Source organism: Somniosus microcephalus, chromosome 22 (genome assembly GCF_052327205.1).
Source record: "Somniosus microcephalus isolate GS21.2 chromosome 22, FLI_Smic_1.0, whole genome shotgun sequence".
NCBI lineage: Eukaryota > Metazoa > Chordata > Chondrichthyes > Squaliformes > Somniosidae > Somniosus > Somniosus microcephalus.
In genome coordinates, this window is record NC_141008.1 from 46,116,551 (window position 1) to 46,130,703 (window position 14,153).

The following is a 14,153-nucleotide window of genomic DNA, read 5'->3' on the forward strand; positions in this document are numbered from 1 at the left end:
CCGACATCTCTGGGAGGTTATTTGTGTCCTCCTTTGTGAAGACAGAACCAAAGTATGTATTTAGTTGGTGTGCCATTTCCTTGTTTCCCATTATAAATTCCCCTGATTCTGACTGTAAGGGACCTACGCTTGACTTCACCAATCTTTTTCTCTTCACATATCTATAAAAGCTTTTACAGTCAGTTTTTATGTTCCCTGAAAGCTTACTCTCATATTCTATTTTCCCTTTCTTAATTAATCCCTTTGTCCTCCTTTGTTGACTCCTAAACTGCTCCCAATCCTCAGGATTATTGCTTTTTCTAGCCAATTTATATGTCCTCTCCTTGGTTCTTATGCTATCCCTAATTTCCCTTGTTAGCCACGGTTGAGTCACCTTTTTTGTTTTATTTTTATGCCAAACTGGGATGAACAAATTCTGTAGCTCATCCATTCGGTCTTTGAATGTTTGCCATTGCCTATCCACTGTCAACCCTTTGAGTGCCATTCCCCAATCAATCGTACCCAACTCGCTCCTCAGACCATCGTAGTTTCCTTTATTTAAATTGAGGACCCTTGTCTCTGAGTCAACTACTTCATTCTCTATCTTAATGAAGAATTCGATCATATTATGATCGCTCCGACCCAAGGGGCCTCGTACAACAAGATTGCTAATTAATCCTTTCTCGTTACATAATACCCAGTCTAAGATGGCCTGATCTCTGGTTGGTTCCTCGACATATTGGTCCAGGAAACCATCCCGTAAACACTCCAGGAATTCCTCCTCCACAGTATTGTTACTAATTTGGTTGGCCCAATCTATATGTAGATTAAAGTCACCCATGATGACTGCTGTGCCCTTATTGCACGCTTCTTTAATTTCCCTTTTAATGCCATCCCCAACCTCCGCCTTACTGTTTGGAGGTCTATATACCACTCCCACTGATTTTTTTTTCCCCTTAGTATTTCTCAATGCTTCCCATACAGATTCCACGTCATCAGAGCTAATATCCTTCATTACAATTGTATTAATCCCTTCTTTAACCAGTAATGCTACCCCACCTCCCTTTCCTTTTTGCCTATCTTTCCTGAATATCGAATACCCCTGGATGTTGAGTTCCCAGTCTTGGCCATCCTTGAGCCACGTTTCCGTAATCCCAACCAAATCATATCTGTTTACCTCTATTTGCGCAGCCAATTCATCCACCTTATTACAAATGTTCCTCGCATTAAGACACAAAGCCTTCAGGCTTGTTTTTTTAATGCTCTTAGACCTATTAGAATTATTATTTACTGTGGCTATGTTTGATTTAATCCGTTGATTTCTCTGACTGCCACTTTTGTTTTTCTCCTTCCTATCTTTTGCTTTTATCCCTGTTTTCCTTTCCTCTGTCTCCATGCTCAGGTTCCCAACCCCCTGCCATTTTAGTTTAAACCCCCCCGAACAGCACCAGCAAACACTCCCCCTAGGACATCGGTCCCGGCCCTGCCCAGGTGCAAACCATCCCGTTTGTACTGGTCCCACCTCTCCCAGAACCGGTTCCAATGTCCAAGGAATTTGAATCCCTCCTCCTTGCACCATTCCTCTAGCCACGTATTCATTTGAAATATCCTCCTATTTCTACTCTGACTAGCACGTGGCACTGGTAGCAATCCTGAGATTACTACCTTTGAGGTCCTATTTTTAAATTTACCTCCTAACTCCCTATATTCTGCTTTTAGGACCTCATCCTGTTTTTTACCTATATCGTTGGTGCCTATGTGCACCACGACAACTGGCTGTTCACCCTCCCCCTCCAAAATGTTCTGCAGCTGCTCCGAGACGTCCTTGACCCTTGCGCCAGGGAGGCAACTCACCATCCTGGAGTCTCGATTGCGGCCGCAAAAACGCCTATCTATTCCCCTTACAATTGAGTCCCCTATCACTATAGCTCTTCCACTCTGTTTCCTCCCAGCCTGTGCAGCAGAGCCACCCACGGTCCCAGGAAGTTGCCTGCTGCTGCCTTCCCCTGATGAGTCATCCCCCCCAACAGTATTCAAAGTGGTATATCTGTTGGAGAGGGGGATGGCCGCAGGGGATCCCTGCACTACCTGCCTGCGCCTCTTACTCTGCCTGCTGGTCACCCATTCCCTTCCTGCCTGTACACCCTTTACCTGCGGTGTGACCAACTCGCTATATGTGATATTCACGACGTCCTCAGCATCGCGAATGCTCCAAAATGAATGCATCCGCAGCTCCAGTGCCGCAATGCGGTCTGTCAGTAGCTGCAGCTGGACACACTTCCCGCACACATGGTCGTCAGGGACGCAGGAAGCGTCCCTGATTTCCCACATAGAGCAGGAGGAGCACACTGCGGGGCTGGGCTGTCCTGCCATGACTTGCCCTTTAACTAATTAATTAAAATTAAATGAATCCCACCAATTTCACTACAGTTAAATGATATATTTAAGGGCCCTGGTTTACAAACTGTCCCCGCTACACCACAGCAACCGTAAAAACTATAAACCACAGACTTAAAGTTTTAAAACGAGAGAAATACTCCAACCAATCACCTACCTGTTTTGTGGTGACGTCACACCTCCAATACTTTTTACCTCTCTCCTTGCCTGAGATTGGAGATTGGTGAGGCCTACCTGAGCCTCTGGGGCCTTTTGTAGTCACTCTGCCGCTCTGCTCCGCCTCCACCCGCTGCCGATGCCGCACTGAGGCCTACCTGAGCCTCTGGGGCCTTTTGTAGTCGCTCTGCTCCGCCTCCACCCGCTGCTGATGCCGGACAGAAAACAGAGAGTAGGAATAAACTGGACCTTTTCAGGTTGGCAGGCTGTAACTAGCAGGGTACCACAAGGATCAGTGCTTGGGCCTCAGCTATTTACAATCTATATTAATGACTTAGATGAAGGGACTGAGTGTAACGGATCCAAGTTTGCTGATGATGCAAAGTTAGGTGTGAAAGTAAGCTGTGAGGAGGACGCAAAGAGGCTGCAGAGGGATATAGACAGGTTGACTGAGTGAGCAAGAACATAGCAAATGGAATACAATGTGGGGAAGTGTGAAGTTATCCACTTTGGTAGGAAAAACCAAAAAAAGCAGAATATTCTTTGAATGGTGAGTGACTGGGAAATGTTTGCACTCGGAGGGGCCGGGGTGTCCTTGTACATGAATCACAGAAAGTTAACATGCAGGTACAGCAAGCAATTAGGAAAGCAAATGGTATGTTCGCTTTTTAAAATTTGTTTATGGGATAAGGGCGTCGCTGGCAATGCCAGCATTTATTGTCCATCCCTAGTTGCCCTTGAGAAGGTGGTAGTGAGCCGTCTTCTTGAACCATTGCAGTCCGTGTGGTGATGGTGCTCCCACAGTGCTGTTAGGTAGGGAGTTCCAGGATTTTGACCCAGCGACGATGAAGGATCGGCGATATACTTCTAAGTCAGGATGGTGTGTGACTTGGAGGGGAACTTGGAGGTGGTGGTGTTCCCATGCGCCTACTGCCCTTGTCCTTCTAGGTGGAAGAGGTCGTGGGTTTGGGAGGTGCTGCCGAAGAAGCCTTTGCGAGTTGCTGCAGTACATCTTGTAAATGGTACGCACTGCAGCCACGGTACGCCGGTGGTGGAGGGAGTGAATGTTTAAGGTGGTGGATGGGGTGCCAATCAAGCGGGCTGCTTTGTCCTGTATGGTGTCGAGCTTCTTGAGTGTTGTTGGAGCTGCAAGTGGAGAGTATTCCATCACACTCCTTACTTGTACCTTGTAGATGGTGGAAAGGCTTTGGGGAGTCAGGAGGTGAGACACTCGCCGCAGAATACCCAGCCTCTGACCTGCTCTTGTTGTCACAGTATTTATGTGGCTGGTCCAGTTAAGTTTCTGGTCAATGGTGACCCCCAGGATGTTGATGGTGGGGGATGGTAATGCCATTGAATGATAAGGGGAGGTGGTTAGACCCTCGCTTGTTGGCGATAGTCATTGCCTGGCACTTCTGTGGCGCGAATGTTACCTGCCATTTATCAGCCCAAGCCTGAACGTCGTCCAGGTTACAAAGGGATTGGAGTATAAGAGTAAAGAAGTCTTACTACAATTATACAGGGCATTGGTGAGGCCACACCTGGAGTACTGTGTACAGTTCTGGTCTCCTTACTTAAGGAAGGACATACTTACCTTAGAGGGAGTGCAGCGAAGGTTCACTAGACTGGTTCCTGGGATGAGGGGATTGCCCTAAGAGGAGAGATTGAGTAGACTAGGCCTATATTCCTTAGAGTTTAGAAGAATGAGAGGTGATCTAATTGAAGCATATAAAATTCTTAAGGGGCTTGACAGGGTTAATGCTGGGAAAATGTTTCCCCTGGCTGGGGAATCTGGAACACGGAGTCACAGTCACAGAATAAGGGGTCAGCCATTTAAGACTGAGATGAGGAGAAATGTCTTCACTCAAAGGGTTGTGAATCTTTGGAATTCTCTACTTCAGAGAGCTGTGGATGCTCAGTCGTTGAGTATATCCAAGACAGGTCGATACATTTTTGGGAACAAAAGGAATTAAGGGATATGGGGATAGTGCGGGAAGGTGGAGTTGAGGTAGACCATCAGCCATGATCTTTTTGAATGGTGGAGCAGGGCCAAATGGCCGACTCCTGCTCCTATTTCTTATGTTCTTATGAATTGGACTGGTGATGGAGCCTATGGCTTGTCTGGTTATGGTAAGATGGGTGAAGCAGCTACCCTGATGCTTCCGTTATACTGCTGCATGGAGGTCACGTTGGCTCTGAAGTTGGATGGAGTCTGTCCTCTGATGTTCAATTTCTTCCTCTTGAATTTTCAGGTTGGGTTGATTTGGATTTGCATCAGAAGTGGTGAGACATTAAATTCTCCACATCCCTTCCCTGCACCATGCCAGATCACTGACAGTGCTGCACCTGGATTCAGCGGGTGCTCAGTAACAGGGCCCTCTTCACTAATGAAACCTACTCTTGGATAAGTAGTCGCTGTTTGAGTTGCCGGAGGGGTTGGATATATTTAAGGCCCTTCACTTCCACGTGCAGTCACTCAGCGCAGCACCTGATGTGATTGAATATTTGTGCCATCAATGGGAATGTCAGTTCTGTAAAATTTTTAATACAGTTGAGCTCTCGCTCTAATCATGGGCAATATATTTTCTTTGAGGATAATATTCAAAAGCTAAACATTCTAAGCCCACATCACATGGATTGACTCATTTACACTTGCACTGCCTCCAGCTACATTGGAACCAGTCCACAAAGCAATGTACCGTACTGTTTAACCCCTCTACCTCGTTAACAAAGCAATGTACCGCACTGTGTAACCCCTCTACCTCGTTAACAAAGCAATGTACCGCACTGTGTAACCCCTCTACCTCGTTAACAAAGCAATGTACCGCACTGTGTAACCCCTCTACCTCGTTAACTTTCTTTTGCCTATTTCATACCTTTTCTCCTTCCTCTCCTAGAAATGCTGACTGTTTTCTGGGGTAGGGATTCCACGAGTGCCAGCAGCCCTCTGGTACCTTGCTCAAGTGATCATGTGTGAGCTTAGGCAGAAAACTATTGAACCATGAAGGCTCAATGTCCACACCTGCAGGGGTCACTGGATAGTGACCAGGATCAGAAACCCTGGCTGGATTCTCCGCTTGCCCCCTTCCCCCGAGGCTATGTTTTGTGACCGAATTGCTGCCCCAGCTAAGCCAGCCCAGCCCAGGAATAGAATCTGGAACTACTTGCTCTGTATGGTTCAGTTATCGCACCAGGCAGTGCGTACCCATGTTGAGGCAGTACGAGCTGCCTTATTAGCTCCAGTTACAACCTGAAGCAAACTGTGTGTTATAGAGACCCTGCACGTGAGTTAAGTTCCAGTTGTGCTGACCACAATTTGTTCATAAGTTGGGCTCAGTGACGTGTGTAGATCTGTCACCGTGCCACTAGTCTATGGCGACTGAATAAACCAAATACTCTTTCTAAGTGCCAGTCTTGGCTCAGTGGGTAGCATTCTTGCCTCTGAGTCAGAAGGTTGAGTGCTCAACTCCCAATCCAGAGATTTGAGCTCTTAATCTAGACTGGTACTTGAGTGCAGGAGTGCTGCACCGTTGGAGGTGCCATCTGTTGGATGAGACATTAAACCGAGGCCCCATCTGCCTGCTCAGGGTGGATTTAAAACATCCCATGGCACTATTAGACAACATTTATCTCTGAGCTAATGGCACTAATCTTTTTATCTGGTCGTTTATTTCATTGCTGTTTGTGGGATTTTTCTGTGCTAAAATATTCAGTGCACCACCACAGCATGTTCCCACTTCCCCACCAGCTGTTCTACGGTCTCTCTCAGATTACCACTTTTGCCAAATTTGGGGCACTTTTGTGCTTTGGGTCCATGGCCACTAGAAACTTGACTGAGATTGCCTCAAACTCAATTTGCGTCGTGCATTTACAGTCAGTGAAGGAGCCTTTCATCCTAGTAATCGGGGCTGGATTTGAATGTATTTTTCCAGTCCTGACTGACTCTGCCAAATGGTGATATTTAATTACTGCAGAAAAGGAGCATGAAACCTGAAACCATGAGCAACCCTTTGTCTAAAAGTGTTTTGAATGTATTCCCAACATTGATGTGCCACCTACTAACGGGAAGGATAGCTCTGGTTTACCCTGGAGATTCTGAATGTCTGTGAGTGTGCACCAATAGCCGAGTCTGCTCGGTGAAGAGACAGCAGAGGTCGCTGATGGAGCTGGATGTTTGAAGTTAATGCCTAGGCTTCTGATGTCTTAATAGGAACATAAGAACAGGAGGGGAGGCCATTTAGCCCCTCGGGCCTGTTCCGCTGTTCATTGAGATCATGGCTGATCTGTGACCTAATTCCATATTCTCGCCTTTGCCCCATATCCCTTAATACTGTTGGTTAACAAAAAGCTATCCATCTCCGATTTAAAATTAACAATTGATCTAGCATCGACTGCCGTTTGCAGAAAAGAATTTCAAACTTCTACCACCTTTTGTGCGTGGCAGTGTTTCCTAACTTCACTCCTGAAAGGTCTGGCTCTAATTTTTAGACACTGTCCCCTCGTCCTAGAATCCCCAACCAGTGGAAATAGTTTCTCTCTATCTACCCTATCCGTTCCCCTTAATATCTTGTTGCTCACATGACGTTCCAGCGGTGGCTCCACTTGATGACGTGTTGACGTGATAATGTCAGAGTCTGAGTTCCGAGCATTGAAGTGAATTGTGCTGACTCCTGTGAATGGGGTACATTGCACAGAAACCCTCATAGCTGACGCTGAATATATGAAGCTTGGAAATTACATGCCTGTGATGATGATAAAATATATTCCCCACCTCAGCCTGATTTGTTCCATCACTTGTCTAACATTTCACCCAGTTTTAACTACGTAAGCAGGATGTAGGGGCAGTACCCACCTCGATCTGATACACGGAGAAGGAGATTTTTTTTATGATGAGCTGTTGACTTCTCTGAAATTGATTAATATCAAGAAATTAAAGCCTTTGATCCAGCACTTTTCAGGGTCTCTTAAAGCTCCTTGGGGCTGTTATTCAAAGTAATAACTGCTCATTCAGTGACTTGCTCCTCATTGGTGCCTACAATGTTGGCCAGTCGTATATTTTCCTTTCTGTCCCCAGTCTCTCTTAGGCAGTCCCTCCGAACCGAGGATGACTTGCTTCCACATTAAAAATGAGTTCTCAGGTGACTGATGAGTCCAGTGCGGGACCTACAGTCTCTGTCCATGAGGGTCCTGACGTTCCAGGTCCTGATCTTCATTTTAAAGGGTGGAAGATGCCTGTGCGTGAATTCTTTTAACGTGGGGTGGCCGTTGCCCACCAGCTAACACACGGGTTTGACAGAGCAAGGTCTTGGTCCAATGGCAAGGGGATCCAAGATGATTGGAGACCAGGCTCTGCTACAACGGCCTAGCACATACACACAAACATACTGCTACTGTCCTCCTCCCTCCTTCCCGCAGGTCCTCTCTGCCTGGGTTTCGTAGGAAGCATTGTGGTCCTCCCGACCTTGCTGTTGGCCCGTGCCGCACCTTCCCTGGGTACCGACCCCGCTGCTGGTCCACGCTGCACCACTCCTGGGCCTTGACCTCGCTGCTGGGCTCGTCCTCGCTCCTGGGTCCCGGCCTCGGACATGAATGAAGTTGTCTCTCACAGGATCAAATTAGCACTGATATAAAACACTAATTAGGTCTCAGCTAGAGTACTGCGTGCAGTTCTGGTCACCACATTACAGGAAAAATGTGATTGCACTAGCTGTCTGGTCCTGTTAGAATTTTATAAGTTTCAATGAGATCCCCTCTCATTCTTCTAAACTCTAGCGAATATAAGCCTAATTGACCCAATCTCTTATCTGAGCACTGAGCCGCCCCAGTGTGGAGCTTTGATCTCCCCAAGCTCAGAAGCTTGCTGCTCCTGCTCACTGAGTGAGACAGCCCTGCAAGCCTCGAATCTTTGCCGTTTTTTGTCATATTTGCGTCAACAGTGATTGAGGTGAAAATAATTAAAGTCTGGGATCTTTCAGAAGGGGCCCGTACGTCGAAGTAGTTCAGATCGCGGGAGAGTGAGGTCAGCTCTCACAATGGCAGGATCACAGACCACCAAAAACATGGGCCTATGATTCTGCCCATGGGGACAAGGGGCTCACGATTTATTCGGGTGTATGCCCAATGCTTACCGCAATCCAAACTAACAAAGCAAAAGATGTAAAAGTGCCTTGGTAGTTGTTCGAGTGAAGTTTGTGTTCGACTGTGACAGGAGTGTTAGTTGGTATGAACTTTCTGTGGTTTGAGTGGAACCAACTGCACCTCATAATAGCACTTTTCAATTGAAACTGAAAGAAAAGAAAAAGCAGCATGCCGTTTTCAGTCTTTCTCCATTATGTTCCACCTTGTTAAAAAAAGCTAAATGAAAGAATCCTGTTGGGGTGGAACCTGAGCAGACATGGGCAACTTGGGTTGAGCATATTTGAGCACAGCATGGTGTCTTGTCCTGTGTGTGGGCCCATCAGTAAATCACAAGCAAAGCTCAGACGCTCGACAGCTTTCTGATTGCCAAGGGGGCTTTGGTCTTTATACTGGATTCTGGATGTCACTGGGCGTTATGATTCACCTCTGGCAACCCCGCCGGTGATGCCAGCCTTTCAGTAAAAGTCTCTCTCTGCCAGTTGCAAGGGGCCAAAGTGAGTGACGCCTGGGTCAGTCTAAGCTCAGGCCCACAGCACAGAACTATCAGTCAATAGCTGTCTGACTCAGAGAGGCTACAAGGACGGCTGGTGCCATGAGAGGTGCTCTTCTGAGATTGGAGGGAAATCACGAGAACTTTAATGATGGGACAGTGTAGAGGGAGCTTTACTCTGTATCTAACCCTGTGCTGTACTTGCCCTGGGAGTGTTTGATGGGACAGTGTAGAGGGAGCTTTACTCTGTATCTAACCCGTGCTGTACCTGCCCTGGGAGTGTTTGATGGGACAGTGTAGAGGGAGCTTTACTCTGTATCTAACCCGTGCTGTACCTGCCCTGGGAGTGTTTGATGGGACAGTGTAGAGGGAGCTTTACTCTGTATCTAACCCGTGCTGTACCTGCCCTGGGAGTGTTTGATGAGACAGTGTAGAGGGAGCTTTACTCTGTATCTAATCCCGTGCTGTACCTGCCCTGGGAGTGTTTGATGGGACAGTGTAGAGGGAGCGTTACTCTGTATCTAACCCGTGCTGTACCTGCCCTGGGAGTGTTTGATGGGACAGTGTAGAGGGAGCTTTACTCTGTATCTAACCCGTGCTGTACCTGCCCTGGGAGTGTTTGATGGGACAGTGTAGAGGGAGCTTTACTCTGTATCTAACCCATGCTGTAGCTGCCCTGGGAGTGTTTGATGGGACAGTGTAGAGGGAGCTTTACTCTGTATCTAACCCCGTGCTGTACCTGCCCTGGGAGTGTTTGATGGGACAGTGTAGAGGGAGTTTTACTCTGTATCTAACCCGTGCTGTACCTGCCCTGGGAGTGTTTGATGGGACAGTGTAGAGGGAGCTTTACTCTGTATCTAACCCGTGCTGCACCTGCCCTGGGAGTGTTTGATGGGACAGTGTAGAGGGAGCTTTACTCTGTATCTAACCCGTGCTGTACCTGCCCTGAGTGTTTGATGGGACAGTGTCAAGGGAACTTTACTCTGTATCTAACCTGTGCTGTACCTGCCCTGGGAGTGTTTGATGGGACAAAGTAGAGGGAGCTTTACTCTGTGTCTGATCTGGGCATGCTTGATGTAGATTGCAGGCATCATGCCCCAGAGATGACATCTTGTTAGGCACAAAAATTCACCAAAACGCAACCAACCGCATTAAAAAGAAAATAATTAAATAAAAATTTCTGCAGATTCTCCTCTGCTGAGTTACCAGTGATGCTGGTGTTTGTGTCTTTACCAGGCACCATTATAGCAAGGTTTACTATGTAGTTTGAAACAACAACAGAAAATGCTGGAAACACTCAGCCGGTCAGGTAGCATCGTGGAGAGAGAAACAGAGTTAATGTTTCAGGTCGATGACCCTTCGTCAGAACTGGAAAAAGTTGGAGAAGTAACAGATTTTTAAGGAAGTGTGGGGCAGGGAGAAGGGGGAGGGGAGGAAAGAGCAAAATGTAAGGTCTGTGATAGGGTGGAAGGCAGGAGAGATTAAAAGACAAAAGGGATGATGGTGCAAGGTAAAAGGAGATGGTAATGGAACAAGTTAAGAAACAAAAGATGACTCTAGAAGGCTGTAAAGTGCCTAATCAAAAGATGAGGTGCTGTTCCTCGAGCTTACGTTGAGCTTCATTGGAACAGTGCAAGAGGCCGAGAACAGAGAGATCAGAGTGGGAGTGAAGCAGAGAATTAAAGTGACAGGCGACCGGAAGCTCAGGGTCACCCTTACGGACTGAATGGCAGTGTCCAACAAAGCGGTCACCCAATCTGCGTTTGGTCTCCCCAATGTAGAGGAGACCGCATCGGGAACAGTGAATACAGTATATTAGATTGCAAGAAGTACAAGTAAATCGCTGTTTCACCTGGAAGAAGTGTTTGGGGCCCTGGACAGTGGGAAGAGAGGAGGTAAAAGGGCAGGTGTTGCACCTCCTGTGCTTGCATGGGAAGGTGCCGTGGGAAGGGGTGTTGGGGGTGATAGAGGCGCGGTCCCTTTGGAATGCTGAAAGAGGGGAGGGGAAGATGTGTTTGGTGGTGGGATCACGGCTGGAGGTGACGGAAATGGTGGAGGATGATTTGTTAAATGTGGAGGCTGGTAGGGTGAAAGGTGAGGACAAGGGGAACCCTATCGTGGTTCTGGGAGGGAGGGGAAGGGGTGAGAGCAGATGCGGGAAATGGAATGCATATGGTCGAGGGCCATGTCAACCACAGTAGAGGGGAATCCTCCTTTGAGGAAAAAGGAAGACATATCGGAAGCACTATTATGGAAGGTGGCATCGTCAGAACAGATGCGGCGGAGACGGAGATACTGGGAGAATGGAATAGTCCTTACAGGAAGCGGGGTGGGAGGAAGTGTAGTCCAGGTAGCTGTGGGAGTCAGTGGGCTTGTAGTGGATGTTTGTCGACAGCCTATCCCCAGAAATGGAGACAGAGAAGTCAAGGAAGGGAAGGGGAGATGGACCACGTGAAGGTGAGGGAAGGGTGGAAATTGGAAGCAAAGTGAATGATATTTTCTAGTTCAGGGCGAGAGCAGGAAACGGCACCAATACAGTCATCAATGTACCGGAAAAAGAGGTGAGGGAGGGGACCCGAGTAGGACTGGAACAAAGAATGTTCTACATATCCCACGAAAAGGCAGGCATAGCTAGGACCCATGCGGGTTCCCATAGCAACACCTTTAATTTGGAGGAAGTGAGTGGAATCAAAGGTATTGTATTGTGTTACTATGTAGCTTGTCCCTTTGCCAGGGAAGGTGAGTGTTTTAACTGATTATCCTAAAGTTCAGTGGCTCCATGAATAAACCCACTTTGTGATGTGGTACTGGGCCATAAAGAGAGGGCAGAGCTTTGGTTTTGATTAATTTAGTGAGTGATTTTAATTGTCCGGGCGGCAGGAGGGGCTACTATTGGCGTCTGCCCCTCTGTACTGCAGAGGGTTACTGTCAGCCAGGATTCCTGAGCTTGCCCATTCAGTAACCCCGGCTGGAAGTGCAGAATGTTCAGTGAAGGCAGGATCAAGCTCCACCTGATGCCCACCACAGCTGAATAGCCTCCCGCTCTCTATGCTGACAGCTGAAGAATGGCTGCTGGGTGAGGTAATGGGATGCCTGTGGGACCATACCCCTAAATAATTTGCTCACTGCTTTGTCACCATGCTCATGTAAGATAGACCCTTTCCCAGCGAGAGTTGTCTGTTGAACAGCCCACAGGTTATTTTGTGGTGGCTTGTGGAAAAGTCCAGGCTAATCGTAGAGGAAGTGCAGGGTACTGTATGTTGTAATGATTTGACTGGTGTCACATACAGCCTGAGTTCGTGCACTTTGTGACCCCGGTCACTCAAACCACTTCTGAAGTGGTAAGATCACCACGAGTCATTTCAAGAAGTGATGCTGGTTTCCAGTGTACTCGTATTGCTGTCGTCGACCAGTGTGTGCCAGGTTGCAGTTGGGTTGGTTAAACACAAAACCACACACTAGCAACAAATGTGGCTCAGAGACGTGACAGGATCCATGTAGCTGTGGCGAGTCTGCACGTTGGAGCCAAGTGCACAGCAGCTCATGTGAGGTAGTCTACCACCTGCCTCGGCTCGTACTCCTCATTAAGCTGATCACAAAGTGTTTCCTCCCCTCCCCTCCCCTCTGTTGCTGCATTCATTCATTGTCAGCTATATTTAAATGCAAACGTGTTCGAGAATGTGCATTAAGGGCTTTTTTATTTTTGGTTTGGTCTGTTTTCTCTCCCCTCCTGATCTAAGCGAAACTCTGGCCGGTGACTGAGGGAATTGAAGCTGACTCCCACCGCCCGGCTGCGGTTCTTGAATTTACGTGCTCTGTTGCCCCCTGAAAGTTCATCACAGCTCTGAGGGTGGTGTTCTTGGGGGCTGAGCGCTTTTATTGGAAAATAGTTGAATTTAGATGCCCAGCCATACAGAGCAGTGCAGGAGGGAGCTGCTGGTCAGTGAATGAGCCACTGACCTGATCTGTACTTAAAATGGCTGCAAACCTGAGGGCTGTCTGGTTTTTTTCCACCAATTTTCTCCCCCTCCCACCCCGATGGAGCTGTCGCCTCGCTGGGGTGTGGATTCGACTGGCACCAGTTGCCCTCTGGTACCTCGTGCAAATGGCCATTTTTCACCCAGACATTGAGTGTTGGCAGGCCGTTCAACTGCAGGTGGGGGATATTTTCAGAGCCGGCGTCTCCCTCCCTCCCTCTTAGTCTACTCCCCCTTCCCCATGTCCACACACGTACTCTCCAGCAAGGGGTCACTGCGTCAGGAACAGCTGACTTGGCCTTCTCTAGCCCACGGCCACTGAGACCAATTGAAACACCCTTTCCCACTACGCCAGCTCAGCTAACGAGCCACAGACTGAACTTGAACCTTCTGGTCTGGACGGCCCAGTGACTCACTGCATAAATTCGCTGTTTTTGCCTCTTCTGTCAGGCAGACTGTGTACTCTGAGCATCAGAATTTGATGCTATTAGTTTTGGAATGCAAAGCAACATGATGGTTTGCATTTGGAACTGCCCCCTGGCAACGCATGATGGAAGAAGTTTGGGGCAGTTGGACAGTCTCTGCAGTAACTGTTGTCTTTTATCAATTGTTCAGGCTTATATGAACATTGGGATTTAAAGCTCTGTGAAAGTTGAGAGGGGCGGGGGGTGGCGGCAAGACCTCTCGGCCTGTTTACCGATGATGACGCATTGTTTAATTGTGGTTTTAGCAATTAAACTGTAAATTGGTACCAGTCCTAGTCTAATGTCCCTGTAATAAATACCACTCAGATTCGGCCTGTTATACACCACTGCAACAGAAGCAATGTTTCTGTGCTTTGGTGAGCTGGCCCAGTCGAGGAGCACTCTGAACTCTAGCTGTGGACATAGGTTCAGGTGGCACCGAGTCCAAAGCAGAGGCTGAACTCTGAATGTTTGGCCTTTGTACCAAGTGTTGACTTTGAGTTTTTACAAATGATTGAAAGGCGGAGCCCAGAAACACGGGGCTGGAGGGGC

At 47.8% G+C, this 14,153-nt stretch overlaps 1 protein-coding gene across 1 annotated transcript in view; it reads left to right on the forward strand.

Annotated features, from left to right (window-relative positions):
• LOC147102244 (telomerase-binding protein EST1A-like) overlaps positions 1-14,153 on the forward strand; it is a 93,110-nt gene that overhangs the window by 33,543 nt on the left and 45,414 nt on the right. The gene's annotated exons all lie outside the window — the stretch shown is intronic.